General features: G+C 36.9%; 1 protein-coding gene across 1 annotated transcript in view; it reads left to right on the forward strand.

Moving 5' to 3' along the window:
* The first annotated feature begins 3,121 nt into the window (after positions 1–3,121).
* Positions 3,122–23,103, forward strand: part of LOC144965486 (transmembrane protein 106B-like) — a 49,906-nt gene continuing 29,924 nt past the window's right edge. Inside the window, exon 1 of the mRNA XM_078900870.1 lies at positions 3,122–3,313. The gene's annotated coding sequence lies outside the window, so the exon portion shown is untranslated. The remainder of the gene's footprint in view (positions 3,314–23,103) is intronic.

Genomic DNA, 23,103 nt, shown 5'->3' on the forward strand with positions numbered 1-23,103 from the left:
GAAATTTACGTGACAATAATAATAATAATAATAATAATAATAATAATAATATAATAATGATAATAATAATAATAATAATAATAATAATAATAATAATAATAATAATAATAATAATAATAATAATAATAATAATAATAATAATAAAATAACAATAATAATAATAATAATAATAATAATAATAATAATAATAATAATAATAACAACAACAACAACAACAATAATAATAATAATAATAATAATAATAATAATAATAATAATAATAATAATAATAATAATAATAATAATAATAATTTAAATACATACTGAATATCAGACTACTATTGACATCTCTTTACTGAATACACGTGGTATTATTTAGGGGTGTTTCTTTTTTTTTAAACCTGCCGAAACCCGACAAAGTTATGGGCATTAGGCAGCTGTGGGGAGTGAACCTGGGACTTAGGGAAGTGTACACCATTGGGGAGTGAATCTGGGACTGGGTTTCGTAATAAAAAAAAGCAAGTACTTTTTTACGAAACCTGCCAAAACACGCCGAAATCCGCAAAAAAAAAAAAAAAAAAAGACCGGCTTTCCAATTAAATAATATAACGTGTGAAAAGGGAAGTCTCTCTCTCTTTCTCTATCTCTATATCTCTCTCACTCTCTCTTTCTCACTCCCTGTCTCTCTCTCCCTCTCTCTTCATTTATTTTTCTATCTATCTATCTTTCTAACTATATATTTCTCTATCTATCTATCTTTTTCCATCTATCAATCTATCTGTCTATCAATCTAGCTGTCTGTCTATCTATCTATTTATATATCTATCTCTATCTCTCTCTCTCTCTCTCTCTCTCTCTCTCTCTCTCTCTCTCTCTCTCTCTCTCTCTCTTCTTTTTTTTTCACTTTCACTCACACTCTCATTGTATCAGTTTAAGGACCATCATTTCGGCGGTGGTTAGTTCTCATTGCAGTCCATCTTATTTCTTAACGTAAACGTGTAAGTTTACCCTTATTTTTGACATGAGTAGAATTAATTTGACCAAATGAAAAAGCGATGTAAATTGATTGTAGCCGGACTTTGAGTGATTAATATTCACTAACGTCCTCCTTGATACAAAATTAAAACAATGATGGTAACAAAAATATCCTTTGGACAGGACTCTAATCTATCGAAAAGTACTTTTTGCTCAAAATAAGAGACCTAAATACCAATCACGGTGCCAAAATATATAATATGTTTTTGTGTAGGGAAAATTCAATATTTAGGACACACTCTCTATTTCTCTCTATAGCCCTCTCCATCTCTATCTTTCTCATTGTTATTGTATCCGTATCGCCACTTAGGTGATTAGTTCTCATAGAAGTCACTCTACTATAACCTATAATCGTTAAAATTTGCACGTATTTTTTTTGGCTTGTACATTCAACTAAGTACTAGAACGGGTGAGTATTTTATTTAACGCATAGCATCATCAGGGACACTGCGCCACAGTATTTAATGATTAATGAGAAGACACAAAGAGTGAAACTCACTTCTTTGAACTTGCTGATCAGTATCTCTAACTGATTATGACACATAACTAGAATTAGTAGTAAGCAAAGGAGAAACTATAAAACAAGTTCAGACATTTAAATATCTTGGATACATAATAACTTCAGATGGCAGATGTAGCACAGAAATAAAACGAAAAATTGCAATAGCTAAAGATAGTTATAATAAAATGAGTCTAATTTTTAAAAACCACAATGTCTCAATGACAACAAAACATAGGGTTTTGGAGGTCTATTTATGGTCAGTATTATTATATGGATGTGAAAGCTGGACAATTACAAAAGACATTAGACAGAAACTGGAGGCAGCAGAAATGTGGTTTCTTAGAAGGGTATTAAGAATCTCATGGACAAAGAAGAAAACTAATGAAAAAGTATTAGAGCAAGCTGAAACTAAAAGGTTATTAATTCGTATAATAAGAAAAAGACAAATGCAATTTTTAGGGCACCTAAATCGACATAAATATTTTGAAGATCTTGCTCTTACAGGAAAGATAGAAGGTAAAAAGAGTAAAGATAGACCAAGAAAAGCATATTCGACTAGTTTGAACAGCTGGGTGACAAAGAAAGAGAAGAGTAATATTAGTTTTCTGAGGTTATCTGATCAGAGAGATGGATGGCGTACCGTGATCACCGATGTCTGGCACGGACTTGGTACTTGAAGAAGTGTGAAATGGGAAGAACGCGCGAAATTGCGGCATCCATCCCTTTGATCTAACAATGTGGACATGTTTATGTCATGTATGGTGAGAGGGCATGAGAAGAATACCCCCCCCCCCCCCCTTCTCTCTCTCTCTCATCAGTGTAGTCGTCGTCATAGTAGTGGTAGTAGAAGTAGCAGTATAACTAGTAGTAGTAGTAGTAGTAGTAGTAGTAGTAGTAGTAGTAGTAGTAGTAGTAGTAGTAGAAGTAGTAGTAGTAGTAGTAGTAGTAGTAGTAGTAGTAGTAGTAGTAGTAGTAGTAGTAGTAGTAGAAGAAGAAGAAGAAGAAGAAGAAGAAGAAGAAGAAGAAGAAGAAGAAGAAGAAGAAGAAGAAGAAGAAGAAGAAGAAGAAGAAGAAGTATAATAGATTGATCGTTGGATGGATTGATGACCAAGTTGATCGACCATGAAGTTCACACACTCTTTCATCACACCCTAACAGCATTTTGTTTATTTATTTTTACGTATGTTTTGCTAACAACGCGTCTGTTCTATCCTCGAAATGCCAATGTTTACTGTTTTCTCATATAATTTACGCTGCCAGTTTTCTGGAAACTCCGTATATCGTCAGTCTCTCTCTATTCTCGATTCATCAGATAACTGCTTACATCTTTAGTACGATGGCGGCGATTAGCCAATAAAAAGTGGCTGTTTTCCGGTCTGCATAGAACCACATATTATTGAGAGGGGTCTAGTCTGTGATCCCGATCCTATACTCTCTCAAGCTTTGTTTCTAAAAAAATAGTAACGATACGGTCCGATTTGTCCAGCATTGTACGGTCGAATAATCACTTTTTATCACGTCAACTATGCTCTGGCCTTGACATATATTTTAAACGAAATTAATATAATCCGTGTCCCGTGTTTGGTGACAGGAAGTCTGCATCGCACAATAAATGTCTCGTCGAAAAGTTCACCCAAGTCTGAAAATCAAAACAAACATGGTGACATTGTTTAATTTTACGCGATTTTATGCCTTTTTATTTGCTCCTAAAATGTTTTCCCAATCACGGATGAATTGATAGTAGTGTTTTATAAAAAGACACACTGACTTCATTTTGATTTACCCTGCTTTTAACAGGTAGGCCTATATATATGAATATGAACCATCTAGACTAGAATTGAATATGATTTAGTGGACTCTCACTCTCCTCACTCTCTTTTGAATTCTTGTCACAGTCACCGTCACAGACTCTGTCGCTGTAGTGTAGGCACATGCAAGCATATTTTAAAATAGAGATATGGATATTAATTTAGCATAGAAAAATTAATGAGACATTTACTTGATGGTGGCGTTTTTATGCACCTCCATTGGAGGTGTACAAGTACAAAAACGCACCACTTTTTATGCACCTCCGTAGGCGGTGCTGGTGGGAGACCTTCCATACGCTACTACATCCCAAGTCTTCTTCCGATGTTATAGAAGAAGGGGTTTGGGAGGGGGGGAAACTTTTTTAAAAAAGTCTCCCCCCTCCCAAACCCCCTTCTAGAAGTTCTAGTCTATTGTAGGGGGTTTGGGAGGGGGGAGACTTTAAAAAAAAAAAAAAAAGTTTCCCCCCTCCCAAACCCCCTACTAGATAGAACAAGAATACTTGGGATGTAGTAGCTTATGGAAGGTTTCCCGTGCTGGTTATTAATTAATTTTAATGAATGACAGCCGAAAAAATAAAGATAAGTCTTGAATTGTAAGTCTCAGTTTATTAGGCGAAGCGCTGTGATTATCCCCAGACACTGTCTGGGGATAACGAATTTTCATTATCCCCAGACGCATATTTGAAACTCCGCTCTTTAAAACAATTATCCACATTCCAGAATATGGAATGTTTCCAGATGCACATAGAAATAAGGAAAGTTAATAAAATATCTATAAAAACATGAAATTAACCAACATTAAAATAAGTTGTTACAACATATACACAATATGCGTCGACTTCGAAGTGGGTGTCATGGCCGAATGGTTTGGTCGTCTACCCTGGAAGTTTGACCAGAATCGACGTTGTGGGTTCGAATCCTGGTTCCGCCACTTTTTTTTTTTTTTTTTAAATTCCGTCTTCTTTTTACAGAACGTTGAAAGAGATAAATGTCCCATCCATCCTCCCCCCCACCTCTTTCTTTTTTTTTTATTAAACTCTCTCTCTCTCTCTCTCTCTCTCTCTCTCTCTCTCTCTCTCTCTCTCTCTCTCTCTCTCTCTCTCTCTCTCTCTTGTTTTTTTTCTAGTTTCTAGCAAATATATTCGTCCCCACTCCGATTTCAAATAGTGTCTATAAAGTCGCGACTGGTTCGAATCTGTGCAGCTAAAAGGAGTAAAATGAAAGGTGGCCTAACCCACTGAGCTGTCTATCCATACCGCTATCGGAATATCTTAATTTCATATATGAGCTAAACATATTTCCACCATTTTTGCTTCCTTGTTTTGGTAGTTATTTTCATCTCTGATTCGAATAAAAATATGTTGTTGGATCTAGTTTTGTCGACGTGTGATACTAAATTGTATTGTCTTGTGCGAAGAAGACAGGAAAATAACAGGTGTCGGTTTTGGGCTTTGCGGCGAACAACACCATGGCCTAGGAATTCGTCCGCGAAATAAAAAATAATTCCCGGTCATCCCCAAAATTGTGGCAAGAATGAGCAAATAGAAACAAGAGATGATCAATAAAGTTAACAGGTAGGTAGGTAGTGAAAATTTAAATGGTTGGTGGACTATGAACAGATTTGATGATTAACAACTTTCTTCCTGGTTGAAAATAAAAAGTCGAATTGCCAGTTTGACGTTTTCAGATCAAAGTAACAAAAGACATTTCATTGATCCATTTGCTTTAAAATAATTTTTTTAAAAGAGCTGGATTTGACATTTGATCACTATTTACTTTCATCTTGTGTTAAATATCACTTGATATATTAACTGTTTTGGGACACAACCACTAGTATTTTTTCCAGAATATTTGGTATTTTTCACGCCTAGTTTGGCATTTGGCATAAAATCTTTCTGCCCACTTGCTACACGGTCTGGGGATAACCAATTTTTGTTATCCCCAGACAGGCGTCTGGGAATAATGACAGCCTAGGCGAAGACATACTGTGGACGTTTCTGGTTTCCCCTTTATCAACAAAACACGACGAATAAGACACTTAAGGACGATTGAGAGACGTGTAGTGTGAATGGTGTAGATAAAGTGAATAATATACATAAACAATGATGGGACAGGAAATAGAATACCCTTTTGTAAGGAAGTACGGATTAAATTATGACAATAAATTTATTAATAAAATAAATTAACATGCCCCTTTTATGTACCGCCGTTGGGTAAACGTGCATGTTTAGAAATAGAAATAGACCCACAGATAAAAGAGGCTTTTCATCTTATTTCTGTTAAAGACCCATATATACGTCCATGAGTTTTAGATAGTTTTAGATTGGAGTTTAGCACATGCTTAGTGATTACTGATGTACGTTTATACAATGATAATGAATTAAAGAATAATAACAATAATTTAAAAAATCAAAGGTAAAAAGAAACATGGCCCACAAGCCACAAATACTGATCTCAAATAAATAAATGATTTTAGAAAATTAAAATTGAAGTTTTTTTAAACATGATAAAAAGTGTTTGAGAAACAACAACAAAAAAAAAACAAACGAAAATACAAAACAAAAAACAACAAAAATCCCCAATAAAGATGCAGTAAACAAATACATTGATGAAATTGATGATAATGATAAAATATTATAAAATGATACCAATCGACGTTTACATATAAATGCACGACGATCACACATTGAATGGTACCGATGTTATTTAAAAAAATTAAAATATAGTCAATAATAATGATGATAATGATAATGATAATAATAGATTAATTTAAAGTGCTAAATATATGTTCAGTAACTATAACAACAAAAATGTCTTTCTCAATAAAGTAAACTTTAAAAAAAAATTGTCCACAATGGGGTCGAACCCAGTACTTTCAAGGTTAGAGTCTGACAGCCTATCCACTGCGCTATGGAGCCACCAGACTGTTCATAACATTTAATAATGTCTTTCTAAAACCTTATTTTACCTACAATGCAACTTCTATTTTCTGGTTTTAAATTTCAATTTTTTAGATTATTATTATTATTATTATTATTATTATTATTATTTTCTTTAAAATCTATTAACAAAGACGTACCTACAGATGTCACAATATAACTTTTGCCATGTCCAAATACAGACACAGCATTGCTGATGAAATTGGGTGGAATGCGCATACGTAACGGAGGTGCATTAAAATGATACGTTAAGATACACCGTCAACGGAGATGCATAAAAGCACTACGTTACTTGATATATGTGAAAAAATTATCGCTCTATCTAATCTAATTTAAGTTTAAACTAAAAGAGTTATGACCGATGCCGATAAATAGTGATAGTGATAGTAGTAGCAGTATGGCAAAAAATCCGTTTTATTTTATGACTATTTCTCAGAATGCTCGGGAAAATAAATTTGATCTCTATTTCTCCGAACAGTTTCTATTTTCAAGATTTTTTGGTTATTTGCGAGAGTGTGTGAATGATAAATGTGTATGCTTTTTTGGGGGTTTTCTTTTGCCTGGGCGCTCCATCTTTTATTGCCAACTTTCTGTTAGACTTCTATCCTGAGTTTGTGCTAGCCTGTGTTTCAGCCTCCGTTCCCGTCTTGAGACTTTGGCTTTGTTATTTAGGTTTGCGTCTGTTCTCTCTTTGATAGTTCAGCGGCGTAGTGCAAAAGTGAACGTGTCTTTGAGTATTCGCAATAGCTCAACATTTTGATAAAATCTGTCTTTGTCAACAATGTGGCTAAAAAAACCGCTAGCTTGATGATTCGTGAGAATTCCCTGTCCACTCTGCATTTACTTTTGCATCGACATCGCGTCCGTAACCCATCAGCTACTGGAGGCTAGCCGACCATTCAGCATTTTCTATCACAATGTACCTGTTAAGGGCCTGTTCATAACATTTAATTATTTCCAGATGCGTCGGTGGGTAGTGACAGCCTTCTTTAAACAAAAATGCCAACAAACTGGCATTTCTGCCTTATTTTTATTTATTTATTTATTATTTTCAATCACGGTAAAAAAAAAGTCGTTAATCATCAAATTGCCCATTTTCCACCCATCATTAGAATTTCACTCCTACTTTATTCGTCATCTAAAATTTGTTCACTTTAAGAACTGTTTCGAGGAAAGTGATGATATGTGGGGGTTGGATTATTTTGTGTTAAAACGAATCTTCAATGTTGTCTGTCTCTCAATTGCTATCCTTTACAATTTCTTTTCCTGTTTTCCTCTTTTCGTATTGTTAATTATATGTTAATTTATTGTTATTATTATTACACTTGGACAACAACATACCGACACAAGGTCGCTGAAAAGTTTCACTTTTTGACTTTCACCTGTTCAGCAATGTACCTCTGGTTGTGGTCTCCTGATAAAACCAAGTAAGATGATGGCAGAGACTGCACATCTTTTTACTTTTTATACTGGTTTGCTAGCATTGACAATGAGTGCTCCTCCCTTCTTGATTTTCACTCACTGAAATTATTTTCCCATTTAATTCAGGCTGTCCATTCTCTTGGTTGTCACCCTTAATCTTTTACTCTTAACCAGTGCCATTAAAACGATGGACAAAACTTTGAATAGTCTTTTTACACACACCAAAATGCTTGGAAACAAAAGAAACTTCAATCCCAAAATTAATCATACCAATTCTGCGATCAGGCGCTGAATTTTCCAACTTCACCATTATCAATAATAATGACAATAAAAGTTTTCATTATAATTTCAAAGGCAATATATTGGACTGTATGCTGTCAATGGGAAAACAAATTGATTACATGGTACGAACTATTGATTTGGAATTTAAAGCATTGCCTAAATGAAACTCTTTCTCTTTAAGTTCTTTTAAAACTGTTTTGTTATCTTTAGATTTATCTTGTTCAAACTTCCAATTAAACGGGCTGCAACTAGTGCAGAGCAATTCCATTAGATTAATCTTAGGATCTTTTGATAGCACCGCAGAGATGCTTATATACGCTTGCACTAGTTGCCTATGAAGGCTAGGATTGAGTATAAGATATCTGTTTTGTACTACAAAGCAGTTGTCGACCATTCCGTTCCCATTCAAATCCAAGATTTAACTGCACCCTACATTTGGTCTAGAACGCTCAGCTTTTGATTATACAAAACTTTCCTTTTTGATAAATACCTTGTGTGAATAACTATCATTTTATGTAATTATCTCTTGTTCATCTAATTAATCTGCCATTTGTGCACCTGTTTGTGATTATGCGTATGTGTATGCATGTGTGCATGTGCGTGTGAGAGAAAGAGAGTTTTCAGGAGCAGATGAGTGTGTTGTGAGGAATATTAGCTACTCTGTATAATAATCTTTATGCAAATTATGTAAAGTGCTTTTGTGACCTTTGCTTAAAGCACTATAGAAATCATCATCATCTTCTCCTTCTTTTTCTTCTTCTTCTTCTCTCTCTCTCTCTCTCTCTCTCTCTCTCTCTCTCTCTCTCTCTCTCTCTCTCTCTCTCTCTCTCTCTCTCACACACACACACACACTCATACACACACACATTTTATATATGTGCCACAATATTCAATGATTTTACACAGGATTCTTTGTAATTTAATTGTAAAGAGATACATTAATGACCCTCTATCTCAGTGTAGTGTTATGTCGGCATGAAACATTGATTTTGAAGTTGATTTGAATTGGTAGTTCATTATTATTTTATATCCTACATTAGGCCTGGGGTCCCAATAGCTCATTTGGTAGAGCACTCGCTTTAAACGCATAAGGACCGTGATTGATCCTGGGTGCAGTTGAGATTTTTTCTGATCCCCCTGTCCACCCAGCAGTGATTGGGTAGCTGGTTCTGTTAGATCTGGTGAAAAGTACTTTGTGATAGAGGAGCGTCCTATCCAAAGGATAGCAAGTCATTGCTATTATCTGTTTCACATTAAACGGGGATAAACTCCGGCTCCATGGGCCAGTTGGTTCTAAAGGATTACTTAATGCTCAGCTTTTATTTTTCTTTCATCAGTTTTTCCTTTAAATTCAATTTTGGAACTTGTTTCAATCCAATATAACACCGAATAAAGGTGGTGGTTGACATTTACAGATATGCATTTATAAATAGAAATTCTAATAGCTTTGAACACCTCATCTTTCCTGAGACGGTGCCGCCTCTGCAGATGTTGCTAAATTTAATTGGAAAATGTGTGTTAAAATGACGTCATCCCCTTCATTGGATGTGCACTTATGTTAAACAGTGTGAAGAGAGTGTGTTTTAGTCAGTTTTTGATTAGATTTGGGACTGAAATGCAAGACATATGACATAGATCGAACAGAAAAGGTACAGTTCACTCCGCTTAATCACACACTCTGCTTATATGCTACACATTCCTGAAAACCAGAATTTTTTTTCTATATAATCGCTCTGCTTAATCGCACACCATCTCCACTTAATCATAACACCTTGATTGAGGTGACATCCAACAGCCATATGAAATCAACGATGCTGTTCCCGTTCCACTCAACTTTTCGGCTGAAGCATTCGGTCAATTCTTTGCAATGGACAACAATATAACCATCAGCGGTGAACTGACATCTCAGGAGTTACTGAGCTCTGTTCAGTCACACAAAAGACAGCGCCTAGATAATGAAGATTAGGATGAGTCATCGGAATGTGACAAACCACCCCTAACAAAACTGAAAAAATTGACATAGTGGACAAACAACGCCGTTAAATCTAAGAAGAACGCTTGACAGATGATCTACATTGGCGAGATTGGAGACATGGGTTTATATACAGCTTGCAAAGAATAGAAAGCAATCAATGCTTCACAATTATTGTTCTTACAAACAATAATGTCACATTTTTTTGTCGGTAAAACATGAAAAAGAAAAGGAAAAAGCCCTAAAAAACAAATAACCAAAAAAAAAAACAAACACACAAACAAACAAACAAAAATTAAAAGATTAATACAAATTAAGAAACAAACATTCTAATGAGGCTATGATCCAGTAGAAAACCTAGAAGGGAAGGTCCAACATGAATTGCACTTCAAAGCTGGGGCTTAGATGCTATTATTAATTTCTCAGATTAATCGCATACTCCCCTTAATCTACACACTAAGTCGAACTCCCGAGAGTAGAAAACGGTAAGGGCTGCCTGAAGCAAAGTTCAATGATGTATTTTTCCATCAGATCTCAGGTGTTGCGATGGGCACCAAGATGGGTCCCTCATATGCTAACCTCTTCATGGGCTACCTTGAGGAAACCTTCTTCCATCAGTACAGTGGACCTGCCCCCGAGCTGTTCAAAAGGTACATTGACGACTGTTTCGGCATTACGTCATTGTCCCACAGCCAGTTGAAAGGGTTCATCCTAGCGATGGACTCCTTCCACCCGTCCATAGAGTACACTTATGAGATTTCAACCTCTGAGGTGAACTTTTTGGACATCAAGGCTGTATTGACCAGCACGGGAGTACGGACCACTGTACACTACAAGGAAACAGACAGTCACAGCTACCTGCTCTATCGGTCATCCCATCCGGTGAAGTGCAAAGACTCCATCCCATTCAGTCAGATACTCCGCCTGCGGAGACTCTGTCTGGAAGATGATGAATTTGCGCTTCAACGTGATCGCATGCTCGATTTTTTTAGGGCATGGGAATATCCCGAAAGGGTTTTGCTTAAGGCTGTCCGAAAAGCCAGCCTCGTGTCGAGAGAAGCAGCAATGAGGCCTCGCAATGCCAGGAAGCAGGAGACACAGCGTCCCATTGTAGTCCTCACGCATCACCCCCATGCCGATCAAGTGAGGAACATCCTATTGCAGAACTATGGGATCCTCCAGGCGGGCGAAGACACCCACAGAGTTTTCTCAGAACCCCCGTTGGTAGCATATCGACGGGATCGTAACCTGAGGGATCTCCTTGTCAGAAGCCGCCTGGAACCCATACCCAGGGATGGACCTAAAGCCAGATCGTGTATGCGACCCCGATGCAAGACTTGTGGGCACCTGTGGGAGTATGACAGAGTCAGCTTTCCAGACAAGATTTGGGACATCAGGCGGCCGTTTACTTGCACTGACCGTAATCTAGTCTATGGGATTACGTGCTCCCTGTGTGGGATTGCTTATGTTGGTGAGACCGGAAAGAGGCTGGGTGACAGATTCGTGCAGCACTTACGTGACATATCGAACTGTGCAGACACAGCAGTGGCCAGACACTTCAATCTGCCAGACCACTGCGATGTACAGTGTGTGCGTGTGTGTGTGCTCAGTTTTTGCCATTCGGACACTTCCGCCCGTCGACGTAGGGAAACTCACCTGATCAAGTTGTTGGGAACGCTGACTCCACGCGGACTCAACACCAGGATTGACCAGGATTGACCACCACTAGATGTCAACGCTGCTCTCACTTCTGCCACTACAGCTACTGCTGCTGCTACTACTACTACTTCTACTACTTCTACTACTACTACTACTACTACTACTACTACTACTACTACTACTACTACTACTACTACTGCTACTACTACTACTACTACTACTACTACTACTACTACTACTACTACTACTACTACTACTACTACTACTACTACTGTTCATACTACTAAAACTACAACTCTACCTACCTACCTACCTACCTATCTATCTATCTATCTATCTATCTATCTATCTATCTATCTATCTATCTATCTATCTATCTATCTAGCTAGCTAGCTATCTATCTACTGATTATCCACCGATTCATAGTCATCTACCTTCCTAGCTATCTCTCATTGTGTCCAATCATCCACTTTTTTATCCATTAATATACATATAGACCCAGCTATCACTCGGCTGTTTACTCGCCCTCTCTCCCCCCCCCCCCCCCCTTTCTCTCTCTCTCTCTCTCTCTCTCTCTCTCTCTCTCTCTCTCTCTCTCTCTCCCTCTCTCTCTCTCTCTCTCTCTCTCTCTCTCTTTCTTTCTTTCCCCCCCCCCTCTCTCTCTTTCTCCCTTCCCCCCCCCCCTCTCTCTCTAATTCCCCCTCTCTACAGGTCCGCCTCAAACCAACCCCCCCCCCCTCCCTGTCCCCCTCCCCCCCCCTTTAATATTTTCTCTCTCTCTCTCTCTCTCTCTCTCTCTCTCTCTCTCTCTCTCTCTCCCTTCTCTCTTTCTGTCTATCTACCTATCTATCTGTCTATCCATCTATCTATTTATCGGTGTATTCCACTTTACTATCGCATCGTTCCTTCGCGAAGATTCGACCTTCGCTCATCCAACACCCCCCCCCCCCCCCCACACACACACACCTACGCCGTGACCCTTTCACCTCGCCCCCTCCACCGCCCCCTACTGTTCCACTACAGCGTTCTACCACTACTACTACTACTACTACTACTACTACTACTACTACTACTACTACTACTACTACTACTACTACTACTACTACTACTACTACTACTACTACTACTACTACTACTACTACCAATATGTCTTTTATCTTCCATTATAGTCTGGAGAGTTCTGTTCCCTGACGCTGACCTTTGCTTATCAATTAGTATTAGATCACCCCCCTGGGGCACCCTATCCTCTACCCACGCCACGCTAACATTTCATTCATACTGCAACCACCATTGAGTACAGACGATACAAGTTATTTTTCATTATATTTTATTTGTTTTCCACGTTTATTTGTGTATTGTTGTGCTGACGAAGGGTTTGTACCCGAAACGTCCATTGTCTGTTTTGTTCCCATACGAAGCCTTTCCATTTTCACTCTTTCGTTAGTACTCCCGAGAGTGTGCGATTAAGTGAAGTCGACTGTATCTTGAATAAAAAGGATACTTACTTTTTAACAAACCAGAAGTTTCCAAATCTCAAAAACACAGACTTTTCCCCGGAGGATATATATATATAATATATATATATATATATATATATATATATATATATATATATATATATATATATATATATATAACGGCCCACTGACTATATATCTGTCACTCACTTAACCCATGCTGTTCAGCTCATTTTAGTTTCATTTAGTTTCCTCTTTGGTTTTAGGCCCATTTTTAAACATTTTTCTTACATTCAAATGATATCAAAATGATTAGTTAAATCCAAAGGAATGCCACCATGAACAGGCTGGAGATATTAGCGCTCACCTACATACTTTATTACCGGATCAATTTTGATTATTGATGGCTCAAAAATTGATATCGACAATCTCAATTTCCACAATAAAATAGTATTATGATTAAAATAGAGAAGTGCCGGTTCGAAGTAGCCTTTATTTCCCCACAGTACATTTATACATAATTTTTTTTTTCTATATAATTGCTCCGCTTAAATGCACATCTCCATTTAATCGTTACACTTGATTCCATCTTGATTGGAGAAAAATTTCTTGAAAAAAGAAAAAGGTAATGAAAATGCGTTTCTCATTGAATCATTGAATCATTTGCGCATATCACGTTAGTATCGTATCACGCGTGAAAAATCTTTCCTGTCAATGCAATTCCACTGTCCCTCTGACCCCGACTAGGTCAGACGTTAACTGACATCAAAGGATTACCTGACACGATGGACTCATTGACTCAGCACTCGTTGTCTGCATCACAAGGTGTGAAACGTGATGGCTCTCTAGATGGAAAGATCAACAGAATGTCGTGTTTAAAAAAGAACATGAGGAAAAACACTATGCTGATGTCTCTTCTGCCAGCCAATGGACTGCTTCACGATTACTATTCTTACAAACAGTAATGTCACATTTTGTTGTCGATTAAACATGAATAAGAAAAGGAATTTTAAAAACAACAAACAAACAAAAGAAGCCCCCAAAAACAAAAACAAAAATAAATAGATAAATGAAAAAAAATACCCCACCCCCCCCCCCCCCCTTCTAATGAGTCTAATCTAATGTCCTAAGCCCGTAGAAAACTTAGAGAAGAAGGTCCTATATGAACGCTGGTGCTTAGGTGTTATTTTTAGCTTCTCCGCTTAATCAACACAATAACTTGAACTTCTGAGGGTGTGCGATTAAGCAGAGTCGACAGTATATATATATATATATATTATATATATATATATATATATATATATATATATATATATATATATATATATATATATATATATATATGAGTGTTGATGGGTACTCGTAGGTGCGAAAGTGCTCGATAGTGATGGTTAGAGCTAATATAAAATATAAATTGTCACTCGCATTATATTGCCAAGACGTACGTTTCTGGACGAAAGCCATGAATTTACGGCATATTGTTTTGTTGAATATATTTTTAAATACTAGTGGAGAATCTGCATTATTTGTGGGGAAATAAAAGCTACTTCGAACAGGCACTTCTCTATTTTAATTATAATACTATTTTATTGTGGAAATTGACATTGTCGATATCAATTTTTGAGCCATCAATAATCAAAATTGATCCGGTAATAAAGTCTGTAGGTTAGCGCTAATATCTCCAGCCTGTTCATGGTGGCATTTCTTTGGATTTAACTAATCATTTTGATATCATTTGAATGTAAGAAAAATGTTTAAAAATGGGCCTTAAACCAAAGGGGAAACTAAATGAAACTAAAATGAGCTGAACACCATGGGTTAAGTGAGTGACAGATATATAGTCAGTGGGCCGTTAGAACTCTCTTGTAATTTTGTAATATATGTATGCTAGTCTAGTACTTATACTTTATCGATCTATTAAATCTAAATACAAATTCACAGAAAAAGTATTGATTTAGATTCAATACACTTACATAAAAATTGTCGAATCGAATATAATGTCCAATCATGTTTAGCAGGTGACAAAGGAGGAAATGAAAGCACAAACAGGTAAATGATCAATCAAAATGCCCTGGCACGACAATTACCTATTTATTTATATATGACATTTGTATTGTATGAAGACAGTGTCAGAAAATAAAAAGAATGGTAAATAATTTAAAGAATGCTAATTAAATAGACAAATAAAATACACTTAGATTAAGATTTATATTTTTTTCAAATGTACAAATATAATTTTAGATGCTAAATTATTGTATTTTTTATAATCCAAACTGTCACAAATCAGCACCTAATTTAGACTAGTGTCTTCCAGTACTTGTTTAAAGATTTAATTCGCTTTCTATCTTTAAATTTTGTCTGTATTATCCATTATTTTCTCTTCGTTTCTTCCGATACAAATCTGTATAGATTATGGGACTCACTTGTTTTGGTGAGGGCTTGCTATTGTTTACTCCTATCTTTATCATTCAACGTGTTTTGGGTCAAAGCCATTTTTTTATAATTATTGTCTAAGTCAATTACTAAGCGATGAAATGATGCCATTGTTTGGTAAGAGTAGACACGCAATTCAATAAATTGTATTTTGTCAGAAAATGAGTGTGAATTATTAAATTATCTGGGTGAAGATGATTCAAGTATGTCGTATATCATTTTATTGGTGTCATTGTAACTAGTGATAGTGGTAGTGATGTACAATCCGAATGATAAATTGGTTTTGTCACCAATTGTCATGTCAACATAAAAAAGCACTAACCCTGGTGACTTGTAGCCACAGAAATCACATATGACATGCAAAACATAGATGCTTTAATACGACTGAGTTAGAAGTTTTATCAAAATACAAAGTGTTTGGAATCCAATTTTATTATTGTAAAATGCATGAAGAAAAATAGATCTCATCGCAAAAATAAGACAGCATCAAGTTCAAGTTTTATTGCGCTGCAAGACAGAACTGATGCTGATAGTCTTATTTCGCTTATTAATTTTTTTATTAACTGAGAACCTTTTTCATTTAAAATATTGGTATTTTCGTACGCGTCTGTGGGTACGACCACCTTGTTTTATCTGTATGTACAACAGCCATTAGTGTATCAACTGTCCTTTAATTATCTATCGTTACATTTCTTCCGTTTCATCTACTTTTCTTTCCCGGGTCCTTTTTCTTTGTTTGTTTTATGTATTTCTTCTCCTCACTTATTGTTTACTAAATGAAGTGCGGCGACAAAGCCACAATAATAAATGTAAGCTACAACAAATGTGATATTCTGTATGTTGTCGGGCTCAGTAATCTTATAAACTACACCGCTAGATTTTTCAGCGTATTCTATTCAGTAGATGAACTACCATACATTTTATCTATTTCCTTCTTTCTTTTATTTTCTTTCTCTCTTTTATTTTAGAATTGCTAAAAAGTGATTTTATTATTTTCTTTTGAAAAAGCAAAAACAAAACAAAAGAAGAAAAACCCCAAAAATAAACACAAAAATATCCCAACAAGAAACGGACATGAAAAGCGCAGATTGGTCATTTTCCACGCCTTTAAATTAGATTCTTAATATTAACCTATTAATACAACTAAGAGTTTAAAATCATATGCAGACCAAATGGGGGGGGGGGGGGGGGGGGGGGAGAGAGGGAGGGAGGAGAGAGAGGAGAGAGGAGAGAGAGAGAGAGAGAGAGAGAGAGGAGAGAGAGATAGATAGAGAGAGAGAGAGAGACAGAGGGAGAGAGAGCCCCCCCCCCCCCCCCCCCCCCCCCCCACACACACAAAGGATTGAAATGAATGTTCCGCACCGACGATACCTGACATTGAATTTTTTATTATTTTTTTTTTTTGTCTTTAAGAAAAAATAATTGCCTGCATTGTTAGCATCTCTGTAATTCTCTCTGAGAGCCCATCTATGAAGAGTAGATAGAGCCTACTCTTTTTCAAAGAAAATCAAACGTGGTTTGCGTTTTGAGAATAGACGGAACAATGAAATAAGTGATATTGCTTTCACGATTCCAGTGTGCTCCCTTCTAAGTATCTTTTTTTTCGGTGTCAATCTCAGGTCAACACGTCTGACTTATATTCCACTTATGCGTTGTTATTTATTGTTAGTATCAATTACTTATTTGCATAAGGTTCGTCCTATGTATTTCATTATATGTTATTAAGCGCTACACACTGTTAGAACAAGTTTGGAGTTCATCGTTCACGACTCTACACCGTGCACGTAACACTAATGAAGCGGTTTGAACAAACTGATAACTAAGTAACTTGTTACAATAACCAATGGAATAATTAATACAATGTTTCACTTGTCGCTACGAGAAGTCGGCTTTATTATGTTTTGAACACTGTTTCCGATTGCGTACAATGCAATGTAATGTAATGTAATGCAATAATTAATTTATTCAGCACGCATAATCCACAAAGTGCTCAAAGGCGCTACACATACACAGATAATAAGTAACTCGAAACGGAAATACCATTACTACTCAAACGCCTGCCTGAATATGAGTGTTTTCAAAAGTTTTCTGAAATTACTGAGCTCGGGGGCGTCTTTGTTTTCTTTGTCAAATTTGTTCCATACTTTTGGGGTCCCGATAGAGAAGGTTTTTCAGCTGAAGATATGTTGCATATGGGAATAGATTAATCATTTCGGGGTCGGAGTGGTCTACGTGTGTATGCATTTCAAGAAGCCCAGAGAGATAAGATGTCGCTATATCATTTTGACATTTGAACACAATTGCGGCAGTTTTGAACTCCATTCTCGTATAACAGAAAGCCAATGGAGATACCTAAGGATGGACCTGATGTGCCCAGAGCCTCCAACCAGGGGGATAGGTTCCGCAATATAAATGTGCATTATTATTATTATTATTATTATTATTCTTCTTCTTCTTCTTCTTCTTCTTCTTCTTCTTCTTCTTCTTCTTCTTCTTCTTCTTCTTCTTCTTATTATTATTATTATTATTATTATTATTATTATTATTACAGGCGCAATTCCTTGGTCTTTGATTTATAATAATAATAATGGTATAGATTTATACTGCGCCAAACATCCCTTCATCAGGAGGGCTCTGGGCGAATAACATAGATTAAGCCCTAACACAATTCACGACCAACGCTAATTATACACATAATCAAAAGAAAGCCTGTCGGAATAAGAATGTCTTCAATCGACGCTCGAATTCCTCTAGTGAATACAAGGACGTATCTCAAGTGGTAGCAAATTCCACAACCTTGGACCAGAATGCTGAAAGGCGCGTTCACCAACCTTCACTCGACAGCGTGGTGTTTTTAATTTGAGGTCGTTCGTTGATCGAAGCGGTCGTTGTGGGTTATACTGTTCAATGAGGCTTGAGAGATATGCTGGTGACGAGCCTTCCAAGCATTTGAAAACGATAGTTGAAGATTTATATTTAATCCTCTGGTCCACTGGCTGCCACTGTAGCTGCCGTAGTAATTCGGGAGCTGCAGTTTTCCTGTCTTTCTGCAGTACAAGGCGGGCTGCCATGTTCTGTATTATCTGGAGTTTTTTTATTTTGTCCTTTGTGAGATCAACAAATAATGCATTGCAGTAGTCCATTTTCAGGAATATCAAAGATGTTACCAATTTGTTGCAGGTTTCCCTATTATTAACTGGTCTGATTGTTCTGATATTTCTTAGAATGCAGATAACACTTGTTCTCACATTGTTAATATGTTTGTTCAGAGACAGATCACTCTCTAAGGTGATGCCGAGATTTTTTGCTGATGTTGTGAGTTGTATTTTATCTTTATCGTTGATTGGCAGTGCCAGTGTAGATTGGTCTGTCTTATTATTGGAACTAGCAATGAATAAGGCTTCGGTCTTGTCGCCATTTAAGTTTAATCTATTTGCAGACATCCATCTCATCACATAGTTGATGCATTGTTCTTAAACAGTTATCTTTGAAACAATATCGGATTGCAAACACATGCTATACATCTGGGTATCATCGGCGTACATATGGTAAGGGAGAGAATGTTGCTCTAAGATTCTCACAACAGGGGAAGTGTAATGTACAAAAAGGACTGGACCTATAACGGATCCTTGAGCTACACCAAAATGAAGGTCACGCTCTGATTGAGTTCTTTGAGTAAGATATGATGCAAACCGGTTTAGAGCAGTGCCCGATATGCCGAAAGTAACTTGTATCCTTCGAAGTAGTATGGCATGGTCGATGGTGTCAAAGGCCGCCGGAAGATCGAGAAGACTAAGGATGGTGGTTTTTCCTTGATCAATAATTTGCAAGTCATTTGTGATTCTCATCAATGCTGTTTCTGTGCTATGATTTCGCCGGTAGGCCGATTGATAGCACTCGTCGAGGTTACTATGTTTCGCATGACATGAAAGTTGTTTTAGAACAATCTTTTCTAGAATTTTGGAGATGAATGGTAGATTTGATACAGGCCTAAAATTATCACTGTCAAGCCCCGCTTTCTTCAACAATGGCTTCACCAATGCTTTATTGAAGCTTTTTAGAACAACTCCCATCCTTAATGATTGATTAATCAATTCAGTGATGTAAGGTGCAAGTTCATCAATACACTCCTTCAAAAGCGATGTTGGTAAAGAGTCGAGCCTACATGATTTGCTCTGACTAGAGAGAATCGTTTTCTTTGTGCCATTTATTAAAATTTCTTTGAAAGATGTAAATGTTTCACCATAAAAAGAGGTATATTCTGCCTCTGTTTCGTCTGTGTCAAGTTAACTCCGTATCGTTGTTATTTTATTCATGAAATACTCTACAAACCTGTCCGCGAGTTGCTTGTCGTCAGTGTGGTGTGGCAGGCTTTTTTGATCTCTTTGCCTAGAAGATTATTTTAGGTTTTATAAAACTCCTTCGGATTTCTAATGTTATCAACCTTATCGAGATAGTAGATACGCTTTGCCTTAATTGATCGAGATAGTAGATACGCTTTGCCTTAATTGTCAGCCGTTTGAGTCTTTGTTTGAATGATATGTAAGTTTCCTTATCAATCGTCAGGCCAGATTTTTTCCATTCTTCTCCGCTTTTCTTTTCTCTTTCTTTATACGTTTTACCTCCAAATTGTACCACGGTGATTCTTTTCTGATGTTCACAGATCTTGTCGTGAGAGGTGCGTGCTTATCCATAACACTAATAATTGCTTTATCAAAATTGTCAACATTCACCTCTTTCTCACAGTGTGTAGTTAGAGAGTGAGGGAGGTCAGCTTTAAATAATCCTATGTCAATTTTCTTCAATCTCTCGAAACAACTACTTTTTTGTCTTTGTGTCATGTAGTGTCCCCCCTCTGACGCCAAAAGATATTCAATCGAATTCATCAATATATAGTGATGTTTTTAATATTTTTTTTTTTTTTGCACTGGGTGATGGTCTATATATTGAATGAAGCTCGACTGAGTCATATTTGAAATCAATGACCTTTTCTACCGATTCGAATGCCGAAAAATTGTTGACATCATGATTAAATCTAATGGTCAAATTTGACCTATAGACCACTGCAATTCCTCCCGCTCTCCTTCCTTTTCTCGGAAATGACTGAGTCGTATGTGTGAGTGGTGTAAGATCCGGCACAATTGCTTCATCCCGTTCTCCTTTAACCATGTTTCAATTATTATTAGAATATCAATAGACCTCTCCTCAATCATATGTTTAATCTATAATGTTTTATTGCGGCAAGACTGGGCGTTTATTGTCGCCACTTTTAAAATTGGAAGTGATTTCTTTTCACTCGTAAGTGATATTCTAGTCTGTGTGGTAGGTGGCCTGGTGTTTTATTATTAGAAGAGGGCCGATGGCCACACTGTGTTGGGATGGCCCTCTTTTTCCGTATCCCTCCTTGACTCAATCGATGTTTTGGTGAACTTGTTTCAACACGGTGTATGTATTCGCTTTCATAATCATAACAATAGCTATCACTTTCATTGTGTAAAATATATTTAAGACAATCGTTGCTTTTCGTAAGACTTGTCATCGCGGTAGACTGTATGGTGACGTGTGTTTCATTTTTTAGATTCATACTACAAATATCCAATGTGTGTAGCATATTTCTCCCCCTTGCGCTGACTTTATCCCTATTTTTTCAATATGTCCAGAAAAGTTATACTTCGTAAATCAATATATTCGTATTTCAAGACACCCAACTTGTCAAAACGTATTAAACCTTTTTGTGACAAGTGTGTGGTCTCAAATACATCAATATTTGGAATACGTAAAAGCTTTCTAGTCAAAATAATGATAGTTATAAAATAGCGTTTAGTCTTTAAACGACAGGTTTGCTTTTAACAAATTTCCGTTCTCCACTATCATGAGGTGCTTCTTCTTTTTAAAAATCCGGTATCACAATATTTTTGTACACCACCGTGGAAACGTCAGTCGTTCGTATTTTCTTCCTATTTTCTCCGATCCACGATTATTTTCCTCTGAAGTGAGCCGATAGAAAAGCTCATCAAAACACGTAGAAACAACTTTTTTAAGCTTTCATTTATTGAGACAAGTAGGAAACGAGGATGGGTGGCTGGGCCCTGTACCATTTCATACTTTATCCCTCTGCTGGCTGATCATAAACAAAGCAAAACAAACAAGAATGAGCTATTCACTATCAGTAATCACCGCATTCTCAACAAACATACTTTGATAAATATGGTGTCCCAACAAGATGTGTATATACAATTTTTAATTTGACCGTTCTTTTTATGCTCTGTGACTAGTCCTGTCTGTTTACTTGAACTTGCTACATTAGGCTGAATAAAAGGATTTCTATTGTCAGCAAGATGGGGCATTGTCACTCTACCACCGCGATGTTAACCCCTTCCTTGATGAGTTCGTGTTGAACAGGTGGTTGAACGGAGTGGTTTTGTTGAAACCTTTCTCGTTCACCGGACTTCACACCATTTGACTTCTTGTCTAAAACTAAAAGACGTCTACGCAATGAAACATTTCAATAATCGCTAATTTGAGATCGACTATTGATTGTGCATGCAAATAATTTTTTTTTTAAAATTTATTTATTATTTTTTAAAAAAATAATTATTTAGTTTCTGTACACATCTTTTTTGGACATAGTGTGTTTTTTTGTGTGTAAAATTAGTATACGTATTAACAATCTGATATGTGATGCTGGTAGGACCCCCTGACCCCTTTTTCTTTCTATTGGCAGTTGTCCTTGGTCAGGAATTAGACGTCTTGTGTTGCTCAGATCGTGGCAAGAATCTTTTCTTTGTCAAGTCTATTTGCTGTAAATGATGCCCTCTCCCACCCTCCCTAATATCTCTCTCTCTCTCTCTCTCTCTCTCTCTCTCTCTCTTTCTCTCTCTCTCTCTCTTTCTCTCTCTCTCTTTCTCTCTCTCTCTCTCTTTCTCTCTCTCTCTTTCTCTCTCTCTTTCTCTCTTTCTCTCTCTCTCATACACACACACACACACACACACAAACACACGCTATAGTATTCCGGGCACGGGTCTAAACTTTACATCTATGTCACTCCAGATCTGTCAAAACCCGCTATTGCCTGGTCCCAAGTCCAAGACGAGAAATTGGGGAGGGTTGTGCGTTGGGCCAGCAACCCACCATGTAAAAATCATCGCGCTTCAGAAACGCCAAGAACTAAAAGACATCATATTTCGGGCGAGTCAGATTCAACCTCAATGACGAATAGAGATGAAAGCCGAAAGGAAGTTTCTATTCCGACATTGTGAGGTGAGAGTGGGTGCCTGGAATGTGCGAACGTTATATGAGACTGGAAAAATCGCACAGATTCTAAAGGAAATGGAAAGGTATAGAGTTGCATCCTTGGAATAAGTGAAATGAGATGGGCGGATTCTGGCATCATACTCTAGGCTCGGGAGAAACAGTGTGCTACTAAAGACGCACATATGGTAAACACCAAGAGGGAGTTGGTAACATTATGGATAAGGAAGCCAGACGAAGCTTAATGGTATGGGAACCATTCAACTCAAGAATTATTAGAGCAAGATTTTTCTCCAAATATTCCAAAACTACCGACATACAGTGTTATGCCCCAACAGAACAGGCCACAGATGAAGAGAAAGAC

This window comes from Berghia stephanieae, chromosome 2 (assembly GCF_034508935.2).
Source record: "Berghia stephanieae isolate SIO BIC M18660-M18661 chromosome 2, UCSD_Bste_1.3, whole genome shotgun sequence".
NCBI classification, from domain to species: domain Eukaryota; kingdom Metazoa; phylum Mollusca; class Gastropoda; order Nudibranchia; family Aeolidiidae; genus Berghia; species Berghia stephanieae.